Genomic DNA, 15,891 nt, shown 5'->3' with positions numbered 1-15,891 from the left:
TATAAAATTTGGTCTGGTAAATTGATGAGTGGTTAATAAATCTGTTTAATTTATGGATTGTAAAAACGTTGGATCTTGTCTTTTTTAATTATATATATCCATCCATCCATCCTTCCATCCATCCATACATCCATCCATCCATCCATCCATCCATCCATCCATTCATCCATTATCTGCACTGCTTATCCTCAGTAGGGTCGCAGGGGTGCTGGAGCCCATCCCAGCTTTCTTCGGGCAGTGGGAAGGGGACAACCTGAACTGGTTGCCAGCCGCTCGCACGGCACACAGAGACAGACAACTCACTCACTCATTCACAGCTAGGGACAATTTGGGCTGGCCATTTAACCTGACATGCATGTTTTTTGAAATTGGGAGGAAACTGAAATGCCCCAAGGAAACCGACACAAGCACGGGGAGAACATGCAAACTCCACACAGAAAGCTTCAATCTCATTACCTCAGCACCACTCAGCCACCATGCTGCCGACAACCCAACATCACAGTATTAGTTTATGTTTAAGTAAACAAACCCAATCCTTTGGTTTTAGACCAAAATAACCACTTTTGGTTACTTTCATATAAACGACCTTTTTTATGTTCTTTTCAACAAAATGACCCCTTTTTGTTCTTTTGAAACAAACAATTTTTTTTTTCCATTTCACATTTTTAAATAAACAACCCAAAAGTTTGGCTTTAGAAAAGAAGACCTACTTATGTTATCTTTAAATATACAACCCCAAATTTTGGGGGGTTAGCACAAAGTTACCCGTTTTGGTTTGCTTTGAACAAAAATCCCAATATTTTGGTTTTAGACCCATTTCAGTTCGTTTTAAACTTAGGAACATATTGACCTATTTTGTTCTATTCAAAAGAGCAACCCAATACTTCAGTTTTCGATCAAAATTAACAATTGTTTTATTTAAGTATTTATATATATATATATATATATATATATATATATATATATATATATATATATATATATATATATATATATATATATATATATATATATATATATATATATATATATATATATATATATATATATATATACATATACATATATGTATATATTGGTTTTATTCTCTTTCATCTTAAATAAACAACCCAATATTTTGACTTTACAACAAAATTGCCCATATTTTCGTTTGATTTAAACAAACAACCAAAAACTTTCAGATTTGGAAAACAATTCAATTCTGTCTAAAACTAATGGTTTTCAAAAAAAATACCTACTTTGATCCATTTTAAATGCACAACTCCATGCTTCAAATGAAATTATCAATTATTTTTTTCAAATAAGCAACCCAATATTTTGGGTTAACAACAAAACTACTACAATGTTGATTTTGATTTTAAAAAAAATACATTGTTATTTTTTATGGTTTTTGTTGTTGTTACTTAAACAAAAAGTATATATTGTTTGGCATGATACAGCCTTATTTGTTGACAAATTAAAAGTAGTACCCAAATTGTGTTACTTTTTAACCAATGTAAATGTTTTTATTTTGCAAAAAATTTTTTTTTTTTTTTTTTTTTTACATTTCTCAAGTGATCGTATTTCTTTTTGCTATCAGTTCCCCGCACTCCTCCCTTGCCTCTCAAATGTCTTAAAACAGTAAGTAGTTACGCTTCACATAAATCCCCATTTTGTTTTACGCTTCTGTTTTATTCTGCACCCTAAAACACTCCTTGAAATACTGAGTGTCCGGTTCAAAATATTTTATAGATCCAATACCAAGCCACGAGTAAGGGTGACACGCTCAAGGGCATGATGATATTAAATAAAAAATAAAATGCATCGGAAGCTTTTTAAATTCAAATCGCGTGGAAAAGGCATTTATATTTTAGGTGTATTAAGAAAATATATACATCAACTTCAACTTTCAACTTTATCTTAAAAAAATGCTTTATGCACCGCATACAGCACAGAATAAATTACTTCTTCTACCCCACGTGCAAACATATATACATATATATATATATATATATATATATATATATATATATATATATATATATACATATAATGATTATAATTAATATTATTAAAACTACTTACTTGCAAGTGAATGTAGCAATCAAAGAGCACTCTGTCTAAAACGAGAGTCGGAGAGCATCCTTCACCAGTTCCTCTGTGTAATGCTCGCCTCCTTGTGAGAGAAACCAAAAAGTTGTTCCCCCGCCTCCTCAAATGATTACCAGTGATGACGCTTTGAGCAGAAGGAGAGAAGAGAGAAGAAAGGGAGGGAGATTCTTAATGGAGGGGGGGTTCATGATGCCTGGATGGGGGATTTGTGGGAGGGAGCGAAGTAAAAGGTTAAGGCAGAAAAGCGATCAGTGTCAGTCAGGGCACTGTTGATGTATGCCGATCCAGGCAAGCGTCGCCTTTAAATCAGCTTTACAGGGAACGCCACTTACTCAATATGCATTTGTTTTTTTAATTACTTGTCTTCATTATTTGTGCAATAATGCAAACGTCAGGGAAAGCTTCACCATGAACTCGCCACTGCCAAGGCGTAAAAGTCACCGGCCAACTTTCAGGATTTGGAGTATTGTTTTGGCACTTAGGCGTAATTAGAATTGTCTTTATTGTCATTGATCACAACGCAGTGAACATTGTTTACAATGAGAATAAGCGTGTCACTCCAAGATAAATATGTAATGAAAATCTTAAAAGAAAAAAAGAAAATATTAGGACAAGGAAGTATTTGTAATTAGTAAGAGTACGTTTTTAGTATACATTCAAAAAAGGGAGAAAATACTTAAATTGGGCTTGAACTTGATTATCATGATTATCGATGTGAATCACCTGTGCCCGCTCATTTGGCGCCAACTGCTGCGGGCTCTGATTGGCTCCCTGTCTCCATTTAAACCCAGTCCTGTCACTCTCCTGTTGTCAGTCCGTCTGCGAACCTCTGTTGATAAAAGGCAAGCTTTTTTTTTACCCTGACTCCCGCCTGTCCCGTTTTTTTCTCCCGTTTGTCTTCGGCTACGGCTTGTTTTGATCCCGACCACGTCTGCTCGCCCGTCCCGGCTTACGACCCATTTTTTATCCTGACTATGTCTAGTCTTCCGTCCAGGCTTACGACTCGTTTCCGACCCCGACTACATTTCTGCTCTCCCTGTCCAGGCTACCGACCCGTTTTTCCGTCCCTGATCGCTCGCTACGTAAGATCCCCTTCCGTATTTGGATCACAATCCGAGTGCGAGAACAACTTGCTTCCCGCGTCCAGCCAACACCGGATCTTGGGCGCAGCCCTTTCTCTTTTTTTCAAAAAAACTTGTGGTAAACGTTTTGCTATTGGGTCCTCATTCCTTTCTTTTTATTACATCACCTCTTTTAAAAAATCTGATTTGCCCAAAACAGTGTGGAAATCAAAGAACAGTAACATAATTGGACGATAGCCAAAATGATGTTATAGTCAAAATATCGAACAACAGTGAAGATAAACAGTCAAAATGATGAACTGGCACCCTCTGGAATCTACTTTGCAGGTGTTCAATGTAATAAATGAATAAACTTATCAATATTCTAAATTAAGTTATAATTTTAATTTTAATGAGAACATCAATATTTGTAAAAGTTGAGTGATATTAAGGAAAAGTCTGCATTATCTGACCGCATGTTGTTGTACGGCAGCAGGGCGGATGGGTGGTTAGCGCGCAGCCCCACAGTGCAAAGGTTCAGGGTTCAAGTCCAGCTACCACACCCTCCCTGTGTGGAGTTTGCATGTTCTCCCCGTGTCTGAGTGGGTTTCCTCCGGTGCCTCTCACATTCCAGAAACATGCATGTCAGGTTGATTGGCCGGTGCAAATTGTCGCTAGGTGTGAATGAGCGAGAGAGTTGTCTGTCTCTGTGTGCCCTGCAACTGCCTTGTAACCAGTTCAGGGTGTCCCCCGCCCACTGCCCGAAGATAGCTGGGATGGGCTCCCTTCGCGACCGTACTGAGGATAAGCGCTGCAGATAATGGATGGATGTTGTTGGTGTGGTCAGACCGGAAAGAAGTGCTAAAAAGTACTAGGAAGACTACTAACTACAGACTCTCAAAATGACCAGGACGCACCATTATACTTCATGTTTCGATAAAAGTTCATGTATTTTAGCTTATTCTTTGAATCGATATCATTTCTAAATGAATATTTTTTCCCGAGAAGGCACTAATCAACACACACTGTCCCAGCTCTTGTAAAGCTCTCATTAATGTTTTTTTTTTTTAATTTGGGATGCACTGAAACAAAAAACTTTGGCTTAAAAACTAAAAGAGCAACACTGAATTAATAACCACTGATTAAAAGAATGAATAATAACAATAGTAATAATAATAGTACTAATAATAATTTACACGCGCAGTGGTTAGCGCGTGTGCGGCACAGTTCTAAGGTCTTGGGAACCTCCTGTGTGGGTTCAAATCCAGCTACCGGACTTCCTGTGCGGGTTTTGTATGTTCTTCCCGTGCTTGCGTGGGTTTCCTCCGGGCACTCCGGTTTCCTCCCACATTCCAAAGACATGCATTTCAGGTGGATTGGCCGGTCCAAATTGTCCCTAGGTGTGAATGAGCGAGCGAGTTGTCTGTCCCTGTGTGCCCTGCGATTGGCTGGCAACCAGTTCAGGGTGTCCCCTGCCCACTACCCGATTATTGCTGGGAAGGGCTCCAGCACCCCCGCGACCCTACTGAGGATAAGCGGTGCAGCTGATGAGATGAGATGAAATAATTTACTTATTTATGTTGACTTACCTAAAATGCATAATATCATATCATGAACAAAAGACTTGTCAGGATCTAGATTCTAGAACAGTATCTTCCCCTAGAGGGCGCCAAACTAGTGGGTTTGGCCATATTGCACACACTTGCTTCCAATTGTACCTTGTTACCCGTGGCTGATTTAAGAAAACAGCAACACTTTAAAAGTCGAAAAAAAATCATCATTAAAAAGGGTTATTTTTAGCATCACTTAAAATGCAAAATATAACATGATAAATAATTGACTTGTCAGGATCTGCCAGGCTATCTACCCCTAGAGGGCGCCAAACTAGGGGGAGCGGCCAGACTGCACATAGCTGCATCCGGTATCACTTTGATGAATGCAAACCTATATATTGAATGATTGTTTCTTTCCCCTCGTATGGGATTCCTCATTTTTGCCATACACTGGCCCTGGGCTACTTGGACTGTGCCAGCTGTAGTTTTTTGAACGTTTTTTCACTTTTTTGGAGGAACCTCTGCCAAACAAATTGGGTATTTTTTCATTGATTGTTTTCCCCCTCTCCCATTACAGAGCCTCTTTTGTTGTCTTCTTGTCATAAACTATGCACATTGTATCTGCACTCTTGCCCGCCTCCACCAATCATAGGATGACTGGAATATAACCACCAACTGAATTTAAATACTCCTATAAAATTCTCATACAATAAAAAAATGGCATTGGAGTACACTAAAATACAATTCTTATCGCACAACAAAGCACAACAAATGGGAAACTGCTGAGTGATGGAAAATGTATATGAGATAAGCAAGTTCATTCGACTTTAACACTTTGAGTAAAGTGGGCGGAAAATAAATCACTTGAAGCTGCTGCACTTAACAGTCTATCTGTCACATGTTTGTGGCACATTTGAGCTTTTATTGGACAGGGCAGTGAATAGAGCCAAGAAAACAAAATAAATATGGGTTGATCATGAGTATGGCGCGGAAGATGGGCTGTCTAATACAACAAAGAGTCATAATCACACATTCGCCATGGTAAAACAATAAGAGTAAATACAATTCTCCTGCAAGTTGAGCACCAGCCAATCGGCTTTGGGGAAAAACAGACTGAATGCCTCACATAATTAAAACTGTTGATCTGTAGATACTCTGTAGTGTTAGCCTGTAAAAAATAGCTAGGTTTCAGCTAGCGATTGACAAAATAGTGGACACGGGCGCAGGAACTTTGACAAAATGTCTTTGCAGAGGTCTTGTTTTTGTCAGGACCAGAATGGAAATAGGACCCAATTGCGTTACGTTTCTCACAAGTTTTATTAAAGGAGAGAGGAAGGGCTACGCCCACGATCCGGTGTTCGCTAGGCGCGGGAAGCAAGTCGCTCTCGTACTCGGTTTGTGATCCAAACACGGAAGTGGATCTTCCGTAGCGAGCGATGGCGCTGTCAAGGACAGAAAAACAGGTCGATAGCTGGGATAGGAGAGCAAAAACGTGGTCGGGGTCAGAAACGGGTCGTAAGCCGGGACGGGAGAGCAGACGGGGTCAGGATCAAAACGGGTCGTAGCCGGAGACAGAAGGGAGCAAAAACGGGACAGGTGGGAGTCAGGGTCGAAAAAGGCTTGCCTAGTATACACTGAGGTTTGCAGACAGACTGACCACAGGGGATTGACAGGACTGGGTTTAAATGCCTACAGGGAGCCAATCAGAACTCGCGGCGGTTGGCACCAAATGAGCGGGCACAGCTGAGTCACATCAGTAATCATGACAGTTTTGACAATGTCCTTCATCCCTTTCCTTTTTTGCAAAATAGAAAAATACTAGTCAAAAATTGCTAATTATTCACAAAAACTATGCTGTTTTCAAGCTTAATTTATATTACAATTTGTTTAAAATTTAATATTTTTGTCGGTGCAGAACGTTTTGTTGATATTTTGGGTTTTGGAGTATTGCCAAGAGAATTTGCAAGAATATAATGTAAATTTGGCTACCTAATTTACATATTTGTACATAACAAACCACTACATTATTGACGCAGATAAGTGGAGAGAAAACAATAAACACAAAACACAGTCTAGGAAATAAACCTCAAGGCTGTAAAAGTTCAGGATAGATCCAAGAGGTGGGAACTTTGAAAAGTCACGCAACAATCCAACAGCTTTTGCTTTTGACACAGTCCCAAAATACCCCTCTCCTGATTAGAGTCAGGAGCGGGTAATGAACAACAGATGTGGATCTTTCTGTTTGTCTAACGGTATTGAGGAAGGTACCGTGCTAGATCCTAACAAAATCTGTTCCGTTGGCAGTTAATATTGCTCATTGCAGGAATAAAGGTTCAGAATTTTCCTCTAATTCAGTGTTAATGGGTCCCTTAACCACCACACCAGTCAAATTTAAAAAATGCAAAACGGATAAGAGGGAGGCATGTATTGTGCCCGTGGATGGCGAACAGATGCTGAGTTTGGTTAATTGAATGAGAGGGAGATTGTGAGGGTGGTGGTGTAAGCAGCTGTTGGGTCAATAAATGAAGTGAAGGCTGCTGGGTTGGATGGATGCATGGTAGAGCATTTCAGGAGAGGTGGCTAATCTTTTAAGGTTGTTGAAAATATGTTTCGTGCTCGGAGTGGTACCAGAGGATTGGCGTAGTGCATATATGGTTCCCTTGTACGAAGGGAAAGGTGACAGGCTGGTGTGTAGTAAATCAAGAAATATTAGTCCGTTGAGTGTTGTAGGAAAGCTTTATGGCAGGATTTTGATAGTAAGAACAAGGGATAAGACAGAAGGAGTTCTTGAGGAGGAGCAGTGGGGGTTTAGACCGAAATGACATCTGACGTGAGGTAAGTGGAAGGAGCAATGTTAGTTATTTGTCCATCTGAATGCCGTGACTTGTTCTCAAAAACTGCTGTGAACATTGACAAATGTCACATCACCCAGAGTGACTCAGTTATATTTGACCCCAAACGGTCCTTTCAAACACACGTGAAGAAAATTACTGGAACCACTTTCTTACATATTCGCAACATTGCTAAAATTCGTCCTATGCTGTCTGTCGGATGCGGAGATTATAACTCACGCGTTTGTTACTTCCCGTCTCGACTACTGGAATGCACTACTCTCCGGTCTCCCGAAGTCCAAAATCAAGAGTCTTCATGCTGGTACAAAATGCTGCAGCGAGGCTTTTAACTAAGACAAGAAAGTCTGATCACAATACGCCGATTTTAGCTAACCTGCATTGGCTTCCTGTTAGCTTAAGATGTGTTTTCAAGGTTCTCTTGGTATTACACAAAATCATCCATGGACTTGCTCCCTCATATCTTTCAGATTTGATTTCCCCCAAAGTTCCGGTCCGGAGCCTTTGTTCTGAAAGCGCTGGTCTACTGATGATCCCAAGATCCAAGAAGAGTTCCGCAGGTTCGAGAGCGTTCTCCATCCGGGCACCGGTGCTGTGGAATGCTCTTCCCCCTGCGATCTAATCTGCAAACTCAGTGGAAATGTTTAAATCTAAGCTTAAAACACACTTCTACTTTATAGCATATGAATAACCTATATTTTTTGTTGACAATATCTCTGTATTATTTGTAATTACAACATATATTGCAGCCTGGTCATCCTGAAAGGGGGATGACCACATGTGCGATCAGGGGATGGTGCAATAATAGTCTGAAATAATAGTTATGTGCAATAACCTGTGCAACCCTTTGAGACTCTTTGTGATTAAGGGCTATACAAATAAAAATCACTTGACTAGAAGAGGAAGAGGATGTATAGATCATATTTTTGCAGTGAGGCAACAGTGTGAAAAACTTAGCGAAAGAAAGATAGGTGTGGTGGGCCTTCTTTGGATTTAGAGAAATAATTGGGCATGATGGATCGGGAGGCATTGTGGCAAGTGTTGAGGACGTATGGGGTTGGTGGCAGGTCGCTGCGTGCTGTGCTAAGCTTGTATGAGGATAGTAGAGTTTGTGTGAAATTGGGGAGTGAAGTGAATGAGTGGTTTCTGGTAAGAATAGGTTTGAGGCAAGGGTGTGTCATGACTCCTTGGCTGTTCAATTTGTACATGGATAGAGTGGTGCGTGAAGTGTGCGTAAGAGCAGGAAGAGTAGGTATAGTGTGTGAGGGGGGGTTGGATGTTAGGAAAGATCTTGGACCTGGGCCGAAACCAGACCCGAACCCAGCCCGAAATTCGGGGTTAAAATGTCAATAATTAGCTTGGGCGGTCTGGGTTTTCTGTCAAGGTTTTTTTTTTTTTCGGTGTTGGGGTAAAAGACGCGTGGCTTCCTCCTTCCACTTACCTCAGGTCATATGTCATTTCTGCTTCTTGCTAAAACCTTGCAAGCTTACAAACTTTCTGCTTTTTGGCCACATCTTTCACTATTTGCAGCTTGGAATCTGCACAGCTGGATTTTCTTTTCGGTGTGTTTTTGCTCGGTTTCACTTTAGTCCGCTGCACATCCCCGAGATGCGCACTTCAGCACCAAAACGTTCATTTAGGCGCTACACTTGCAGTGCACACTTGATGTGAGGGACTTGGTCCCAAGTAATCTCCAAGCTGCAAAGATCAGCCGAAACGCACAGTTTGGCGCTGAAGTACGCACGGCAGGAGTAAGGCCTTATGTTTACTTTTGCGGCAAATTAAAGCTTCTGGTTTATTTCGGGCTCGTTGATCAAATCAAGTTAATCTGTCGGTTTGGGCGGGTTCGGGTTCATATACTTGCGACTCAGGTTGGGTCGGGCTGAATTTTTTAGGCCAGATCTTACCCCTAGTTGCATATGTTTAAGCTGTTGTTCGCAGATGACACTGCTTTGATGGCTGACTTTGCAACAGGACTGCGTGATTTGGTATATAAGTTTCATAGTGTAAGAGGAGGAAGCTTAAGGTGAATGCAGACAAGAGTAAGGTAATGAGGTGTTCGAAAGGTGGTGCGGTAGGTGGATAAGAGATTTTGTTGAATGGTGTAAAATTGCAAGTGGTAAATGGTTTTAGGTAGTTGGGTTCGTATGAGGCAGAAGGTGGTTTGGAGGAGAATATGAAGAAGATGGTGGGTGAAGGGTGCAAGGCAATGGGTGTGCCGAACGGATAGTTCAAAAGTAGAGATCCATGAAAGGATGCAAAGCAATGATTGTATGAAGGTTTGGTGGTACCAACTGTGTTGTATGGCTCAGAAGCGTGGGATTTGAGAGTAAATGAGTGTAATAGGTTAAATGACCTTGAAATGAGATGTTTGTGTAGTGTGTGTGGAGTGGCACGACTGGATGCATCAAAGAATGGAAAAGTAAGGAGAAAAACTAGTGTGGTGAGAGAGCTTTCTGAGAGGGTTGATGAAAATGTTTTGAGATAGTTACATAAGGGAAAAATGAATGAAGGCGGTTTGACTAAAAGGGTATGTAGTGCAGAAGTGGTGGGAACTAGAATGAGAGGAAGGGCCATACATGGTTGAATGGACGGGGTGAAATGTGTTCTGGTTGTGAGGTCAGTTCATTTAATGGATGCAAAAGTGTGTGCTTGGGATAAATATGAACGGCCCCTGAGCAAGAGTTGAGACGAAAAATGATAAATGTCACTTTGATAAGAACAACCAAAATGAGTCAAAAGATAATGGAGATCTGAACGCTATGTCAATATTCTAAATCAAACCCCCAAGACAAAATTTGAAATTAAATTATTCATCATTTTATTTCATTTTAAAAGCACTGATTTCAGGTATTGTTTACGCCGTAAATGAAAGTGAACACGATTCACTTTGGTGGTTTGGAAATAATGGACTGCCGTGAGCATTTTAGAAAAGGTGATTGATGACAAAGGTCTAGGTTTTTGGATCGTAAGTGAGTAAGAGTTATTACACCTGATAGAAAGAATATAACCACTTACTGCATAACAAGTCTCCGCGTAGCAGACCTTGGAGATTCAGCAGAATCCAATCCAAGGGCGTTTCTCTTCTTATCATCTGGGAACAGAAAGCACGATAGAAGATACAATCTGAAACGTTGAGAGGAGGGAAAAAAACACATGTTCTGCAGTGTTCAATGATCAATTCCCATCAGAGACACTTTGCCACATCTAATCATTGATTAATTGCCGAGTGGTCCAAGGCGACAACCACCTGTCAACATTAATCAAAAAAGTGGAGTTGACTTTTGATGTCCTGTAACTGTGGACAGCGTATACGGATTCAGTAAGGTCAGAAAACTATCATTATTTCATCATTACCCTTTAGAGCGTAAAATACGGTTGTGGCCAATTGCCAATGGATTATTTTCACTTGGTCTCCTTGGCTGGAACATAGCTGTTTGTAGGGTGGAATCCATCCATTTATTATCTGCACCACACTTCCCCTTTTAGGTCGCAGTGGTGCTAGTTCCCATCCCAGCTATCTTTGGGTTATGGTCAGAGGACATCCTGAACTGGTTGCCATCCAGTCACAGGGACAATTTGGACTTGTCAATTAACCTGGCATGCATGTTCTTAGAATGTGGGAGGAACCGAAGTGCTTGGAGGAAACCCACACAAACACGAGGAATACAGATTATTTGGAAATCTGTGATTGATTTGAATAAAGCCAGATTAAATAGCAATACCTATTTTACCAGTTGTATTTATCTGTTGATTCATTTAAAGAGAATAATCAACAATTATTCTACCTTTTTATTGAAATGATCATTGATGAGTTTAAAGTTTAGAAATCACTCAAAATAAGGATAGAAGACTTAAATCATTTCAAACTTGCAAAGAAAAAGGAAGAGAAGCCAAACCCTGGGTTCATACGGGTGATTGAAATACTTGAAAATGCTTGAATTTAATGTGAAGTTTTCAAAAATTGAAAAGTGCATTTACAAGCACTTCACTCTGATGAAGTGCTTGTAAATGGTTTGAAATTGTTGCCATCTCAACAAGTCTTCTTAAAAATGGCGCTGACACTACTCTTTGGTGGATTCGCTTTGTCATTTCATTTATTCTTCCCTCGTGATTAACGGCAGCTGGCATTTGCTTGTATGGCATTGTCTCATGGAACTTCCACACTCCCTACGGGACAAGGGGCATGCTACACCTGAACAGGGCACTATAAAATGTGTATTAGTGCAAGGATTACATATCAAATATGGACATTTATGATGGCCATGTGAAAATTAAGGTAGTGTTTCCCAGTGGTAAATTGCAATGGAAAGAACTCCTGCAACTGAAAATGTAAGCTACATATATTTTTTAACCCTTACCTACATTGGGAGGGGTTTGTCTTAGAATATTTACGCATGTATTGTTCAGATGCACTTACATATTCACGATTTACTCAAAATCTAGAAATCATTTGTCGTGATAAATGCACAAACTCGATTTAAAACCATATAAGCAGATCGCCGATAATTTTGTGGATCTGGAAAATACATGATTCGCTCCAGTCCTCCACTGAGCCCTTTATTTTTATTAAATCTCCTAAGTTACGAAAAGCAAATCAGACTTAAGGAGTGTGGCAATTAAAGAACGGTAACGTGATTGGCTAATAGGGTCAGTGATGTATATAGCACATAAAAGTCAAAATAACGAGCAACAGAGCTAAATGAGAGTCAAATAACTGTGAGCCAAAATAACGAACAACAGTGCGTAATAATACACAAAACAATGAACAATTTTGCATCCTGAGCAAATTTCTTTGCAGGTTTCATATACTAAAAACAGAATTAAATGTTTACTATTATTTCCCCTTTTTATGTAACAGAAACAAAGTCAAGTCAAGTTTATTTGTGTAGCCCTTAACCACAAGAAGTCTCAAAGGGCTCCACAGACCCCAGACGATTACAGACTACAGACTAGTATTACACCATCCTCTGATCTAAAACCTACATGAGGGCAAGGAATATCTCACCAAGTGAAAAAGTTATATTAGGGAGTTTTGAATGTCTGAAATAGAATAAATAATCTGCTTCAAACTCTTGATTAAGAAAAATAAATTTAATTATATCTTTTTATTACTTAACAACCCTTGTTTATTCATGTTTCTTTCCCTCGATTAAAAAACAATAACGTTTGAACTGGTAATAACAATAAACTGTAATTTCAAAAAAAAAAAAAAAAAAAAAAAACTAACTGTGTACTGCACTAGTTTTTTTTTCTTGTTTTGCCACAAAAACCTCTCCTGTTCCTTTGTGGTTTTATCTGGCCTGCAGAGACTTCTTTTGAAATACATATTTCATAACATGACATAAACTGATGTGAATGGTCATCTGGTCAGTAATGCAGAAGAGCCATGGCTAGAGAGAAGCTAGGGTGCTCCTGAGCAGACTTCGTGAAACAGGAATTGTTCTCTTACTTTCCTACTTAACTCTCCGCTTTTAGGTGGATTCAGACTTTCTTACCTCATTCTGAAAGTACTTTGCTAGAGTAAAATTGAGGGCAAGGTGGAGTAATGGGATTGAGTTTAAGTGATAATCACATGCAGGAACAACTGTGGAATATAAGTGGCAGTTAAAACCCGCAATAAAAGCATCACCTGGACAAGCTGATTTCAGAAAATTGTGATGATTGCACCTGTAAAAAAAGCATGGTGGCAAAACATTTTCAATCTTTCTGAGTGACTGTGTAATATCATGAATCTTCATTTCTAGACCAATGAGTATTCAGAAAAAAAGTCATGTTTATGTGTGATGTATTATTTCTTTCTATTTCTGTTTTTAACATTGGACACTTGCAAAGAAGAATGTACTATATAGGGGGCAAGTTTTTTTAGTTTGACTATCTTGCACTGTTTACATGATTGTCACTATCGCCCAATCATGTTGCTTTGTTATTGACAAATCACACCCTTTGGGGGTGGATCAGCTTAATTTAAGGCAGCAGATTTAATAAAAATAAGGGGTTCAAGGGAGCTTTTAGAATAAATTAGAAATTGTGAGGGTTTTTGGTACGGCCCCCCTCTGTCCTTCAAGTTTAAAAATCATTGATGTCTCCCCTATTTATAATAAGTATCTTTATACTTACCAACACTACAGTTTTATGTGTTTCACTACCACTTTTCTCCCTTTAAAAACGTCTCGCGATTGTTTTGATTTTTGAATGTACAGTTTTGTTTTGTTTTTAAAATGTAAGTCTTTGGACATGAATGAACCACTCAAACGTTTGAATTAGATTTCCTTTTTGTTACCATACTGCAATGCAAAATGTGAGAGCCTCTTCAGCAAAGCAAAACAAATGAAATGGGATACAAGAAGATTTTGCTATATTTACACAACTCTCAGAGCACTGTGTGAGCAAAAATATCCAAATGGATAGAGAATAAAACCAATGCAAACATAACAAGACCTGGCCGTCTCTCTCAACGTTCGGCCTAAACAAGGAGAAAACTAATCAGAGAAGTAACCAAGTGGCTCATTATCACATTGAATGACTTGCAAGTATACACAGCTGAAGTAGGACAATCTGTGCATTAGACAACTTTTAGTCGTACGCTGCATATATCTGGCCCTATGGAAGAGTGGCAAAAAGAAAGCCCTTTCTGAAAAAATATCATAAAAAGGCCTGGATGGCGTTTGCAAGAAGCCACAAATAACATGTGGAACAAGATCCTCAGGTCAGATGAAACCAGAATTAAACTCTTTGGTCCAAATGAGAAGCTTTACGTAAGAGTAACAATACACATAACCCTGAGAACACCATCCCCAATGTCAACGTGGTGGTGGCAGTATCATGCTCTGGGGTTGCTTTTCCTAAGCAGGGACTGGAACGAATAATAAAGTTGGTAGGAAGATGGAAGGAGCCAAATACAGGGCGATTCTGGCAAAAAATCGATTCGAGTTTGCAAGAGAACTGAGAATGAGGTGTAAGTTCCTCATCCAACAGGACACATCCCTAAAATAAAACAAAATATAAAGGTGTTAAAATGTCCTAGCCAAAGTACAGACGTCAATCCTAAAACCCTTTGTGGGAAGATCTGAAAGATTTTGTGCACATTAAGGAACTTGAGCTGTTTTTTAAGGAATAATAGGTAAAAATATCTGTTTCAACATGCGCAAAACTTACAGAGACATACTCAAAAGAAAAATGTATAAACCTAATTTTCATTACAAGACAATCACAATATATTTATTCCCCACAGTTGCGTGTTTGAGCACGGCGGAGCAGTGGTTAGCGCGTGTGCGGCACAATTCTAAGGTCTTGGGAACCTCCTGTGTGGGTTCAAATCCAGCTACCGGACTTACTGTGCGGAGTTTGCATGTTCTCCCCGTGCTTGCGTGGGTTTCCTCCGGGCACTCCGGTTTCCTCCCCCATTCCAAAGACATGCATTTCAGGTGGATTGGCCGGTCCAAATTGTCCCTAGGTGTGAATGAGCGAGCGAGTTGTCTGTCCCTGTGTGCCCTGCGATTGTCTGGCAACCAGTTCAGGGTGTCCCCAGCCCACTGCCCGACGATTGCTGGGATGGGCTCCGGCACCCCCGTGACCCTACTGAGGATAAGCGGTGCAGCAGATGAGATGAGAGAGATGAGGAGTTGCGTGTTTGTTGATTCTAAACAAATATTTTGAGTTTTTAATCTGTTATTATGAAGCTTGAAAAATGGCAATAAGTCAAGGGGTTCTTGTATATAAATCAACAGATTCTTTTTCAAATGGATGAAGTATATATATATCACCTCAAGGTGGCAGGACCAGAACGGAAACATGACCCAATTGCATTACATTTCTCACAAGTTTCATTAAAGGAAAGAGGAAGGACTGCGCCCACGATCCGGCGTTCGCTAGGCGCGGGAAGCCGGTTGCTCTGAACGCGGAAGCGGATCTTCCATGGCGAACGATGGGGTTGTCGGGGGCGAAAAAAACAGTAGCATAAACATGGGTCAGAAACGGGTCGTAAGCAAGGACGGGAGAGCAGACTTCGTCATGATCAAAAACGGGTCGTAAATCGGGACGGGAGAAGAGACGTGGTCAAGATCAGCACGGGTCGTAGCCGGCAACAGACGGGAGCAAAAACGGGACAGGTGGTAGTCAGGGTCGAAAAGGCTTGCCTAGTATTTACTGAGGTTCGCAGACAGACTGACATCAGGTGACAGAAAGGAGTGAGTTTAAATAGGAACAGGAAGCCAATCAGAGTCCGAGGCAGTTGGCGTCAAAGGAGCGGGCACGGGTGCTTTACATCAGTAATCATGACACAAGGTAGTGCTGAAGAATACAAAATTCACCACAATGATCATGTGCTGGAGATAT

This window comes from Urocampus carinirostris, chromosome 13, assembly GCF_059441175.1.
Source record: "Urocampus carinirostris isolate Australia breed hairy pipefish chromosome 13, RoL_Ucar_1.0, whole genome shotgun sequence".
Classification (NCBI taxonomy): Eukaryota; Metazoa; Chordata; class Actinopteri; order Syngnathiformes; family Syngnathidae; genus Urocampus; species Urocampus carinirostris.
The sequence above is the reverse complement of the archived record's forward strand: the minus strand, read 5'-3'. Positions refer to the sequence as shown.